Source organism: Triturus cristatus, chromosome 12, assembly GCF_964204655.1.
Source record: "Triturus cristatus chromosome 12, aTriCri1.1, whole genome shotgun sequence".
Taxonomy (NCBI): Eukaryota; Metazoa; Chordata; class Amphibia; order Caudata; family Salamandridae; genus Triturus; species Triturus cristatus.
In genome coordinates, this window is record NC_140595.1 from 351,704,127 (window position 1) to 351,717,877 (window position 13,751).

Consider the following 13,751-nt stretch of genomic DNA (forward strand, 5'->3'; position numbering starts at 1 on the left):
GTATCTACAAAAACTTCTGATACTTTTATAGGCAGATGGTGAGGCCATACAACGCCATCACCTGAGGCATGAAAAGTAGGAGCAGAAGGATTAAGAGCCACAGATACAATAGGGACTGACCTAGTCATCTCTGATACGGGGAGAGGGATCGTCAATCCTCCTACATCTAATAGGGGGCCTCCTTGAACAATTGGAAGAAATTTTAATGCCTAATGCAGAGGGATTCAAATTATCGGAAGGATGAGTGGCCGCTTCCTGACTCAAGGACCCATTCACAGATTCTCCAGTGATAGGTTCATTGATATCAGGGACTTGGGAATCCTCAAACATTATTTGTCTCTGCCTTTTCTTCCTGTATCTGCGGATTGGTTTCCTCTTTTTTCCTTTGTTCTTTCTTTGTTTTCCAGTTTTTTCTTTTTCTTCCCCCCCGTCTCCTTCATTTCAGGCACAAAAATTGGGAATAGCTCTTTTTCAGATTTTTGAGCGGTAACATCAACACTTTCTTCTTCAATTTCGAGGTCAGAATTCCTTACACAGTTAGATACGGGAAGTGTGGGTACTAAAGATTGCTCATTTTTAAGAATAGCCACAGGTTTATTTTGAACTGAATTAACATTTCCAGCTAGATGGTCACTACCCGACTTAGGCCCCTGCAATCCTGCCTTAGGAACTAAGTCAGGAACCTTTTCTGGGAGCTTTAACAGTAAGACATTTAGTATCTGAGTGACTGAGTCCAAAATACAATCAGAGCTTCCCACAAATTTACCCAATAACTGTAAAATAGATGCCAGCAAATGTTCCAATGCAATCAGGGATTCAGAAATCGGTTTTTCTGATTTATCAAAACCTGGAGGACCCATGGGACCAATGCCAGATATATTAAACAGTGGGCTCTTTAAGATGTTATACTGTGAGGAAATATCTAACGATTTTAAAGAGGGGGTACTGCTATAAAGCAGAAGACCAGATGGAGTAGCGCCGATCGGGGACTTAATAGCTTCAGATGATTTCAGAGTACCATCAGCTAGGTATCGACCACAAAGCTCCAGGTCAATACTCGACAACTGTGAGTCCCCCTTACCGTCCACCTTTGGCTGTAAACCTCCCATGGGATCATTGGATAAAAACACTTTATGGTTTGCAGGCACATTATTTTGTTGCCCACCCTCAGAATTGGAAGCAGAACACTTAATGTCACCAGTCATTTCAGGGGGTGCTGGGCAAGATTCCTCAATAATCAGGGAGCCCGAATATTCTTCATTCACCAAAGGAAGGACCTTCTTGAGCACCATAAGGGCTGTGTCAGATGGAGAAGGTATGTCAAGGGCTTTATTTGCAACATTTAACAATTCCTTACCCTTGGGTTTTCCCCACAATTGCAGCAGCTGGCATTGACCCTTTAATAACAAATTACTGGCAGCCTTGTTTCTAAGGGGGTTGGATCTTGTCTTCATGCAAGACCTTCCCCTCAATTGTCTCCCCGAACGTAACTTTTTAGCCGTCATCCTTATACGTGGAGAGCAGGAGAGACCGTGACCCCGATGAATACAATTAATAACAGTTAATCAAAAAAGATTGAATATTTGGAGGTAAGTTACGGTAAGTTCCTGGTCAGAGAGACAATGTTTACACCGTCATAATACAACGCGAAATATGTAACACTAAGCAAATGAAGGAGTTCAATACAAATAAAATTAAAATATAAATTAGTAGGCCCAGCCCAGCCTACTTCAGCCTCTGAGGGCCACAGAGGGCCCGCCCTTTGCCCGGGCTTAGCCCCCGCGCGCGATCCCGCGTCTCGGGAGAAGTGCCACTCCTTTTCTGCGCCTCCGGGCGCGGGCGCTGGTGTCGGTGGGGCGGGGCCACAAAGGATTGTGGGGCCTGTAGTCCCCCCGCTCTGCGGTCGCGGTATAGAGTGCGACGGCGGGGGGGACCAGGCAGCAAGAACACACAGGTAATATCCCCCAAGTGCTCCGCGAGTCCAAAGTGTGGCAAATTGGCTCCAAAAACCGCGTTTAGGCAATGTAATTACCCCCCAATGCTCCGCAAGAGAAAGCATGACGAACTTGCTCCAGAAGTGGCGTTAAGCAATTCAGTCAACCAGACAGTCCAGACAGATCACGCAGGTCATGCGGATCATATAGATATTCATTCAGCTGGTCAATTCCAATTCCAGTGGTTGATCCTCCAAACAGCCCCCACAAACCCACCTTGCCCAGCCAACATGCAGGGAGAAGGCGATATGACTCCTGCCTCAATCTAGCTGCACCGCTCACCAGATAGAAACGGGAGGGGGGAACACCTCTCCCACTGTGAAACCAGCAACAGCAGCAATGGCAGTGACAATGGCCAAGTCCGAGGAGTCTGAAGACAGAACCGCAGGAAATTGCGTCTTAACAAGTCCCACCAAGTCCCAACAATTAGCGCCACCGCTGCACTCACGGGACTCCCGGGTATTCCCGCCCGTCCACTCGTTCGCTGCACACTGCACACTGCACACTGTTCAGGGGATGCCGCTCGGGACTTGGTCCACTTCAAAGTCCCCCGGAGATTGGAAACTGGAACACCCGGTCGGCGTTTTTCAGGACAGCTCAGACCGCTCGTGGCCGCTGTGGCTGCTGCTGCTGCGCACACGGCTCACACCTCACTACTGCTGTGGCGGCTCACTGGAGCTCTGCTGCTCTCTGCTGCTCTCTGCTGTCTACACATACATCCAGCAAAAAAAAGCACAGCTACTCCTATACCAAGCGTCCCAGCACTGAGCAGTCAGATCACACGTGACACTTGACGAGCTAGGAGGTCCTTTTAGTCTGCACTAGCACAAAATACCCCCCCCACACACTCACCCCCGCGCAGAGACACGTTATCTTGGCCCACTGCTCCCGTTCCGTTATGCAGTGAGAGCAACATAGCAAATGGATTACAACTTACAAGCATCTCTCCCGCCACCTCCGAATGTCTCCGGACCACGGTATTCTTCCACTCCCTTCGCTTCCCGCCTTACTGCCCCAACGCCCGGTGTCTGTCCACACCTTCTACCCTTCGCTATGTCTGAAACCACTCACCTTGCGGGCTCCTGGTAATGCAGAGCAGCCTTTCTCCTGGAGTACCGCCGGATCCCTGAACCCCTCCTGGCCGCCCCTCTCGCTGCTCCACTCGGGTCTCCGCTAGTTTGTAGCCTCTCGGCCCATCAGAGTCTGTGCTCTCTGCTCTGGTGCCACCTCGACAACTTCCGGGGGAAACAGAAGCCGCACAGGAAGGTTCCTACTGGGGGGCGGAGAGGCAGGGGGAAGCCGGCGGGGGATGGCCGAACGTGGCGAGAGGCAGAGGGAAGACGCGGGTAGTACGGGGGCGTGTGAGGGACAAGGTTAGCAAAAAAGCGAGTCCACGCTGGGCAAGAGAATGAGGCTGCGGCGGGGAGGAGGAGAGCCAGAGAGGAAGGTCCCTACTCGGAGATGGGGGCGGGAATGCGCTGAGCAGAGAGAAAAGCTTGCAAACAAGCGAGTCCATGCTGGGCAAGAGAATGAGGCTGCGGCGGGGAGGAGGAGAGCCAGAGAGGAAGGTCCCTACTCGGAGATGGGGGCAGGAATACGCTGAGCAGAGAGGAAAACTTGGATGGTTCGGTTCTTACAGCAGACATGCCAGCCAACCCTCCCGATTCAGGCAGGAATCGCCCTGGACACCACCGCCTTTCTCCGAGGTCAAGCAGAAATGCCTCGGAGAAACGCAGAGGCCTTTTCAGATTCGGGGGCGTGTTTTTCTTTCTCTCCTCTTGCCATTGGCTGGAATGTTTACATTCCAGAGGAGAGAAAGAACGTGAAAAACACGCTCCCGAATCCGAAAAAGACGGGGCTTGTTTGGAGAGACAAAGCTCTTCTCCAATGGCTGACCAGCATTTAAGAGGCCAGCCAATGGAGAAGAGGTAAAAAAAGGGGCGGGTTAAAGCCCCACTCGTAAAACATTAAATCTCGCGAGCGAGACTGCGCAAGCACAGCCTTCGCTAGCCGAGACCTAAGAAGGAGCAAGCATGTCCTTCTGCTGTCCGCCCTTTTCTGAGTTGAATGATCTAGTTCAGCGGGTCTCCTGCTTTTTCAATACTAAGTGGTACTTTTGATTAACAAAAGTACTCCAGAGCTTCTGACCACTATAATACCTGTTACAGTAGTAACCACTTCAGACACGCTCATCAGGGTATTCAGTTGATTCACACACATTCTGCTGCTCTATTTCCTGTAGTCCCACACTGAATCAACTCTGCTTTTCCTTCCAAGAAATCAATTGTTACTATATGCTCGGCGCTGGTACAAGAAAGATCTGATAGCTATTGAGGTGACAAGGAATGGATAACCAGGTTTCCTGTACACCATGATCTGACTGAAGTCCTAATTAAATAGACACATTTGTAATCTTGACTTTTTTCCTTAGATCAGCAACCTTTCATGATAATAATCTGATTGGTACATCATTGGGGGTGTGGTGGGATGTGGGGTGGTTGTCTTTTTTTAGTTTAGACTGTGGACTAAATGTTGAATGAATGGACAAATCCTGGCATAAGTGAGACCTACTTTTAAGATAGTCCACTTGGTTGGAACCAGAAACAATCTGTGGTTCCATAAACCATTTGTTGTTCTCTTAGTGAAATTGGATCATGGGCTATCAGAGAGGTAGTCCACAAAAGTCAAACACATGACATCTAAATGTACTCCTTCCAATATAGAGTTGTACATCCCCATTCTTTTAAAAGGTCATAAAGCCTGAAGTGCAACCTTCAGCTGGACATAGTACAAGGTTTACTTCAAGTGGAGGGATTAAGCATTAATTTCATAAAGTAATTGTAGCAGGAAATCAGTGCTGCTATTCCCCAAAGAAAGAATATCTATAGAGCAGTACAAAATTGTTGTGTGGATTAGAGTCCCTTAAATCAATCTCTTTTCAAAGTCATACACTTAGAGATTGGCTAGTAACAGATGTACTAAACTTGTGTATTGATCTGGTGGGAGTGATACAGTTTGGCCTCCACAGAAAGTATTTGAAGGACCGATCCTTAACCAAAGGTCAAGGAGTTTACCTGGGGAAAATGGGAATGGCAAAAGAGAGTGATATAAAGCAGTGTGTTCAGTTCAAGCAAGTGTTGAAGAATCCACAAATAGCAAGAGGTTTAGTAAACAACCTAATTACATTCAGTCTTTCGATTAAAAATGACTTAAGTACCTATTTACACTTGCTTCAGATAGGATCTTTCTATGGCCCTAGCTTTTAGTTCTTCATTACCTGTTCTTAGACAAGACACGCATGGGCATATATAAAAGAACCGATGCATCGGCGCATCAGATTTCTTGTGCCTACTGAAAATGTCCCAACGATGCTATGGGTGCGCTGTATTTAAAATGCAGTCCTCCATAGCGCAAGGATTCACAGTTGCGTCTGAAATTCTGATGCATCTTTTTGTGCTAAAGTGGAGCATTGCTGGAGTTGATCGTAAGAGTGACGCATCTCCAGCAATGCATCAGAACACAGAGGTGAGTCACATGTTATAAGACTTGCGTCAATCCTCAAGCCCGATTTTAGACGGTGTGGGGATTTTGACATAGTCAAGTTATAGAGTGACGCAGTGAAATGTTGTAAATTTCACTGCGTCAGTTCCACGTGGCTTTTAATGTGGGTACACCTACGCCACATACATTATACCTGGCGTAGGTATAATGTGAAACAGGCCTCTACAAACTGACGCATTTGGCCCAATGCTCCAGTTTGTAAATAAGGAGCAGTGTGGAGCACTGATTGCGCCACCGTTTCGTCCCCAAAAAATCATGCTACGTCAGCGCTAGCTCCTTGTTAATATGCCGCACAGTTTGAAATTGAAATGAGAAGTGCCAGACCAGCAAGCAATGTTGCTTCTGTTGAAGTCCTGTTCATCACTATATCTTGCTCTCCAGAGAAGGTTATGTGCCTACTTATGTAAGAACTACTCTTTGAACATCTGTTTTCGTAGGCTATGGTTCCATGTGGCTCAGATCTCTTATCTCTCAAATGAGTTCAGGCTCGTATTTCAGTGTCATAAGGCTGTTCATTGTTCCTGTTAATTCACACACTTGGTTGTTTGTGTACATACAACCTTAACTAAATTATTCTGTTCTCTATTGGTTTCAGGTACGACTTACAAGACTGAAAAAAAGATGCGTCATGGTTGTGTCCTACAGAAGAAGATCCATGAGAACACCATACATGGATGAAAACTCCAAACAGAAGAAGACGCATTATGGTGCTTGTCAGGTAAGTTCTCCCTGGCGCCGGAGCAAAACTCAAACTGCTTCCATTCTCAATAGACCACCATGGCAATCAGGAGCTTGCTGTTTTTTCAGGAGAGTTGCAGGTCAAAATGGCTGCCGAAATTTAGTGCTCTCATAAGACCTCGGAATTCCTGCTCCTTTTGTAAACACATATGCCAGTCACACTGCCGAATAGGCGATGTAGTGCAAGGAAGTGGCAGACTTGGAAGCCAAACCAACCAACTGTTGCTCCTTCACCTACATCAGAGGCAGCCAGTTCAGGGCATTTTTGTTTGAAGTGGAACACAGGGTTTGTTATCACACCTGAACATACTGGATAGGTGAATGATTTCAGGTGCCACTGCGGTGGGTGAGCGGTGTGATCCTCTGGGATGTCTGGGCCATTGACATGAGGGATGTGGCATTACTAACCTGTGACAGATGAATCAGTTTGGTGCATAGGTAGGAGTTAACTCTGCAAGCCTAATAATAAAACTGAAGAAGTCTGTCTGTACGACCAGCAGTCTGTTCAAAAAGTGTTTACCAACCTTTAATGCTCGGTCTTGGGAAATATTTGTGTGCAAACCCGCCATGATACATGTAACCACAAGATGTTTTGGTTGATCACATTTATACATTATTTGAATCTGTATCATGTCTATAAAGTCCTTAACAGACGATTTTGTGTGGGGTACAAATGTTTTGTTTAAAACTCCTCATATTTCAGACAAAACTGGCACTCTGACACTTTGTTGCTCATGTAGGTTTGCCAAACTTTGGTGAATCGTATAAAGGTCATGAAACCCCAGATGTGGCACATTAAAAACTCATATTCCTTATCATCAATCTAGCATTACTTTAAAGAAAAACCTTTGTTCTCTTTTATCTGTACAAGCATTGATTTGGTTGCACCGCCATCTAGGGGTGGGCATTGAGCGCTATTATCCTGCTGCTCTTAAGTTCTCTGTATCCCCAGCTTGATAATGACGATATCATTAGCAGCCAGAGATCTAATTTCTTGTCATTCCTCTGTGGAGCAATTCGGTCTGTTCCGCTTTGATTTTTCATGATGCTTTGCAAACCTGCCAATGCAGTTCTCACAAGAATTAACGCTTTTGATTGCATTGTGGCAGAAAGAGTAGTACAATTGGGATTCCCTAACCCAGTTATACCTCACATACTCGTAGCCCTTCTGTATACAGGGAAGTCTGCTGTGGCCTGTGCGGTCATCTCGATGTAAACGTGATGCATGGACATGTGAGGGTGAAAGTGTCAATGTTGGGCAGTAGAACAAGTGATTGCTCAAGTGGATTTGGGAACAATCTTCCATACTTATAGAAAATGAAAGGCTAGGACAGCAAGCATTGAAAATGCAATCGGTCTCGCCTTTGATTAAGTTAAAGCCTTTTGCTTTGCTAATGGGTATTGTATAGCAAAGCAAATGGCGTTAACTTAATGAAAGGCGAGACCTATTGCATTTTTAATGCTTGTTAAAATGTGTTATCAAGTGCATGACTGTCAAAAGTCAAAAGTGTTTGGTTGTTATGTATATTTTTGTATGTTTGTTTGTACCTGTAGGGGACAGTGGTGCAGTACATTTTGTGTTTATTTTAAATTAAAATGCCCCTTTTTAAGAATATTGCTTTGAATGGGGAGTGCTGTCTAGAAGGATTCAGGCGAGCACCACGGTATTGTTTCACATTGTAACTCCTTCTCCGGGGCCGACCATACAGGACTAGGTCATCTGTGGGTACATATCACCCTAAATTCACATTGCCCATTTCAAACTTAGAGGGATGAAAGGCAAAGCTGGTCCAGTAAGAATATCTGTCTAAGCTGAATGTCGCACACAGCAGCAGCAGGCACATTGACACGATGGGCTATACTGCCTCGCTATTAAGTCCACTGCATTGTATGGTTTCACACAAGCTTTCTTTTCAAATCTGCCCACTTTGAACCCCGTTTACGACGTAAACGGCCTCTTCCTGTTGATTGTTCAGGAGGTAGGAAGATGGGGGAACGTGCAGAGTCTCTGACAAAGGCAGTAACCCACTGAGCTATCCACAAATTCAGTTTATCTGCATTTAAAAACTACCAACAGACAAAATTATTGCTCTCCAGCAAGATCATAAATCACCAGAGGTATCGGTACAATTTTTAGGTCTCGACCTTGCTATCGCGTAAGCGATCGCAAAGCGAGACTATAGAAAGCGGGTTTGAAAAGTGCTCCCAAAAAGCGGATTGCATGGCTAGCATGCGCACAATCACGCGCATCGTGCCGCCATGCAATCCGCCTTTTGGGAGCACTTCAAAGGGTCCGCTCCCCCGCCCCCAAGCGTGCGGGAGCACTTCAAAGGGTCCGCTCCCCCGCCCCCAAACGCGCGCGAGCCACGCTCCGCCGGGCTTGTTACTTTTGAATGTATACACCGTGTTGTCGACTGCAGTAAGACATTCGCTCTCTTCTGCTTCCTCTTAAATCCTCTTCATTATCTGGAGCCGCTCCCAAACTCTTCCTCACTCTGCCAATTCTGATCACGCCATCAGTATTACTACGTACTATTTTTACCACAAGTTGCTCAGCAGCTTCCGGTCACAGACGTCACTCGCAGCGGCAGCTGGCTGTCACTCGGAAGGGCTACCAGCATCCTCAGCTGCCTGTCAGCATTTACCTGAGAGCTCTGTGCAGCTTCCTCTGTTCTGTTAGCCAATTAAACAACTGTTTGCACTTGTATGGAACCCGCTTCAAAGCCACGACCTCTTGCCTGCTTTACTCTCCATAGGCGCTTGGGCACTGCGCCCTCCAACAGCTGTGTTTTAAATAGCGCCGTGTCAAAAGTGTGAGGAGACGGGCTTCCACCCCTGCGGAGAGAGATGCAGGCCCAAGGTCCAGCACACAAAACACTTAACACACGGGGCGCTTTCATCTGGCTGAACACTACAGGGCAGAAGTGATGAAACATTAGAAGATCGGAGATGGGACCTCCAGTGCAAAAGGGAGCACACAACAGATGATAAAGGACGGCCCCTACTACAAACAGCGACGCCTTCTCCTCCATCTCTACCTGTTGTAATAGTAACATTCTGTCATGATGGCATCAATGGGGTGGAGGGATTCTGACAGCTTTAGCATGCTATTTTTTGCTGCAGTTTTATATAGCGCAAACTCAACCTGAAGAGTTTGGAGCGCTTTACATAAGCAACAGTTACGTTTCACAAGGATACATTCATTTTTGAAAAGGCGCAGGGAGATTAAGTGATTTGCCCAAAATCACAGGACGTTAAGCCTTCCCCCCGATATTGGAACCTTCCCCATGTCCAATTTCGGCAGCTCTGACCGTTAAGTCACATGCTGCTTCCGCTACTCGTATGTCAATTTTTGTTTCTAGCTCAAACGGATGTAAGTCACGTAAAACGCAGCGACACGCGTTGATGCGCTGTGGAAACCCCTTCGCAAATGTTTACTGGTGACACCTTTCTTTGGCTTATTGCTGTATTTGAGTGTTACACTGGTACTTGTGAATAGCCGAACAGTGTAAGTATGTTAATTTTGTATGTGTACTGCAAAGCAGGAGGCAGCTGCCCACGTCGCTGGTCTGTTATAGGTAGGTAGTGTTCTACTACATTCAGATTTCTGTTTGTCCTTTTAGATTTTAACCCTCATGAAACAGCTCACTTAACAGCAGATATAACCACATTGGTATTAGTAATTCACTCAAACCCTCTATTGTCCTAAGTGACAAGGTGTGCACCATTCCTGATCGATATATTATTTGTTGCTATAAATAAATACATCAATATTTGCAAATATTCTCTGTAAAGAGCTTCTTGGAATTACGTCAATGAGATCCCCCAAAAAATAAAAACCATTAAAAAGGTGAGTTTTTTCCAAAACAACTTCTGGCTATGATAATTCTAGTTGCGTGTTTGCCATATGCGGAATTTCTCATCAATCTCGAACGAACACTGCAAACGGCGAGCAGGACGTGTGTGTGTTGTTACACGCTGGGAAGGGCCTGGAGTCCTGGTGCAGAGCTCCGGGTTTATTTTGTTGTAAATCATGTTGTGTTGATTCTGTGCCACATGAAACGGCCCTGCGCAGCCAGACATCAAGGCCTGCTCTGCTCACACTCATTCATCCGACCCTACTCCTGTGCACTGTGACTTAAGGCCGTCGCACTTGCAAAGATTACTTTGTCTAGCCATTGCTTGTGTGCGCGCTCGCGTGTATGTGTGTGACTGATCCATGGTGGCAGCGTATCTGTGTCTAACGCAATCAATAATTTGATTTTAATGAGTAACTTGAAACCACACATATTGGCCTAATTATCTTCTCATAAAAAAAGCGTAAATTGTGTACTGAGTGGGAATTTAAAGTACCAACGACAAGCACAAAGGGCAGCTGGGCAGGTCTGGGTCTACCGTTTTGTGTCTAGCTGGCATATCTTTTAAATGGATGGTGTTCACTTTTTGTTTCACACCAGAAGTCATGGACATTAAAAAGAACAACAATATGCACACACACACACACACTCACGTCTGCGCACGCTCGCGCACGCACACACTCACACACACAAACAAACATTCCCCTTGTAAACCGAAGGAATCCGCCTGATTGAAGCACGCGCCCATCCGTCTAACAAAGGGACACGGCCTGACAACGAGCACGATGGACGAGAAACAGAGCAACCCTCAATGTGTTTCTCATTTCCTCATAAAGTGTATTTACACAAGGCCAGGACTGTGGGAAGAAATAAAGCCCTCGGTCCGAGTTGTATATATCCCCGCCTGGATTACAAGGTAATTTACTGTTATCGTCAGGGGCCATTGGCTTCACATACTCTGCAGTTTACAGCCCTCAGGAATACCTTAAATCACGAGCTGTCATTCTTCCATTTTATATACATTATGTCGGCAACTTGTTTAAGCTTATGCAACTTGAGACCATCCAGCGCCTTGGTCCTGTGCAACAGTTACAGACTTGATAGCCCTGGAAGAAAAATACAAAACCACAGGGCCCTCACGTTCGTTAATTCTCCAGCAGGGCAGGAGCTGAGGGTGGAATTCAGGGGTGCAGAAAGAGGTGGTGGTGGACAGCACAGTTCTTAATCTACCCTGTTATGTCTGCACACTTCAAGGCTGCAGCCAGGGCAACAGTCCTAAACAAGCATTTGCAATGCAATAGGTCTCGCAGTTACACGAGTTAAAGCTATTGGCATTGCAAATGACAATGCCTTTTATTTATGTTTTTAAAACGAAAAAAAATATAATAGGCATTGCCATTTGCAATGTCAATAGCTCAAACTTGCGTAAATTCGAGACCTATTGCATTGCAAATGCTTGTTGTTATCGTTGTGCATCATTGGCAGATTCACTGTGAGGGCCAAGGCTCAAGTTTGGGTGGGCCAGACTCATGTTTGGGTGGGCCTGGCCCACCGGGCCCACCCTCTAGAACCGGGCCTGCTGCTGCCCCCTGTGAGCTGGACAGAGTGCCAGTCTGCTGCCACCTCAGACCTGGACAGAGTGCCAGTCTGCTCTCACTTTGACACCGTGCCAAACAGTTCAGAAGAGTTGGAGTGTCCTCACAGGTCTCCAGCTCTAGAACAGCCGCCGATCCCTGAAACGCATGTGGCTGTCCTGACGCTACACCCAGCAGAGTGGCCAGGGTCTGAATGGGAACCGTCTGAACTCCCCCCACATCTTGTAGCGCAAAGGTCCTTGGTTCACACGGATTGGAAACTAGAAGTCCTGCAGATCAGTGCTTTGGGCCTGATAGCTGCCACAGGCCCCATACTCACTTACGAAGCCGCCCCTAGCGCCTAGAGGTCATTCAGCTAGCACTGTGCTCATTTGTGACCTACTTACCTTTATTAGCCTCCCATTTGCATTGTCGTGCTCCCCTCACAATGCCTTATCAAGCGCAGTGAAGCAGGAAGGAGAGCTCAGTGAGTTACACGTTCATTGTAGAAAGTGTGCATGTGTGGGCAGGGCTTGTTTGTTTGTGGGTTTCAAATCAGGTCTGAACTAGTTCAACCTCTCTCATTGTTTAAATGTACAACCTTAATATTTAACTGGTTAATAAATGCACCTGGTATGCAAGCGCCTACCGATCACAGCGCTTAGTTTCTACACCAAGAATTGAAACGCTATATATTTAATAATCATTGGCATATCCATGATGTTATTAAAATTATAATATTGCCAGTGACGTACTCACAGTCTGCAGCAGCGCCTCAAACTACTGAGCCATTTCACGGGTGGATGGTGTCGGATGATCTGTGGTAACGGCAGGGTTAATATTACACAGCAGGTCGGAATGTATCAACCTGGGAGGATTAAAGCTGCCTCTGTCGAGGCAGACCTTATACCGCAGGCGCACTAACCCAATGAACTATCTTGCTGACAGTGTCAGTAAATGGCTGTCCTGTCCGCGCGCACTAATGTTTTATTCATCGGGTGAAGCTTAAGACGTTAAGTGCTTCCTCGGCTCTGCTCCAGAGCCCCCTGTCACCGATAAGGATCTCGGGGCTTTTGGTATTAGGTAGACGTTGCTGACAATATCTGCAGCTCCTTGTTTCATGCTTTTTAGTCTGTAGAGCGATTAGTTCTAAGGGGGAACTTTACCACAGGCCAGTAGGCCACTGTCATAGAGCAACACAGCCCTGCAGAATGTGAACCCACATACCCCAAGCCCTGCTTTTATTCCCTCGGTTGGTCTTGTGTTGTGATTTCTGGGGGCACGGTTGCAGGCAGAGCAGGCACAGTCCAGGTGTCAGGCATCCGTGCCAGTGCAGCAGCTGCTTGTGAAGGAGTGAGCTAACTTGTAGCATGGACGGGACTCCACAAAGGAACGTGGGAGAGCAGATGGGACCCGCAAGGGAAGGATATGGGGGCAAAGCAAGGGAGAGGGCAATAGCAGAAGATAGCAACGGAGAGGGAGCACGGGGGGACACGAAGGAGCAAGAGGGACAGATGAGACAGGGAGAGACCAATGCATTGCAAAGAGAAAACACACATGAATGGGAGACAGGGTGAGCCGCTGTGGGTCCCTGACAGGGAGGGCAGGATAGAGAGTGACAGAGCGAGTGACCAAGAGACACTGGAAGCCCTACAGAAGCGGCGACAGTTATAGTCAGAGAGGGCAGGCTCACAACTTTGGGGATTCTGCCACAGGAGAGGTTAAAGGGGCTCTCGGGTAGAGAGGGGGGGGAATGGAAAGGAAAGGGGGGCACTGACTTTAAGAAACAAGCGCAGCGTGGTCCCAAAAGTGAAAGAGGATCGCTTGCCTTTATGGGGCCATGTGTTTGAAACACATGGCCCCATAAAGATAAGAAACCTTTCACGACGCACGGAAAGCAGACGAGCCCGTCCAAATGGGACGGCTCAAAAAGCCAAAAGTAAACGTCACAAACAGCTCTTTTCCAATGGCTGGCCACCGTTTAGCATAAGAGGGGCAGGGCTTAAAGCCCTTTACAGAAAATACCC

General features: G+C 46.9%; 1 long non-coding RNA gene across 2 annotated transcripts in view; it reads left to right on the forward strand.

The window, feature by feature from the left end:
• Nucleotides 1–13,751, forward strand: part of LOC146775988 (uncharacterized) — a 691,173-nt gene that overhangs the window by 12,294 nt on the left and 665,128 nt on the right. For both annotated transcript variants that reach the window (XR_014972204.1, XR_014972203.1), the window contains exon 2: nucleotides 6,151–6,273. This is a non-coding gene — a long non-coding RNA (uncharacterized LOC146775988). The remainder of the gene's footprint in view (nucleotides 1–6,150; nucleotides 6,274–13,751) is intronic.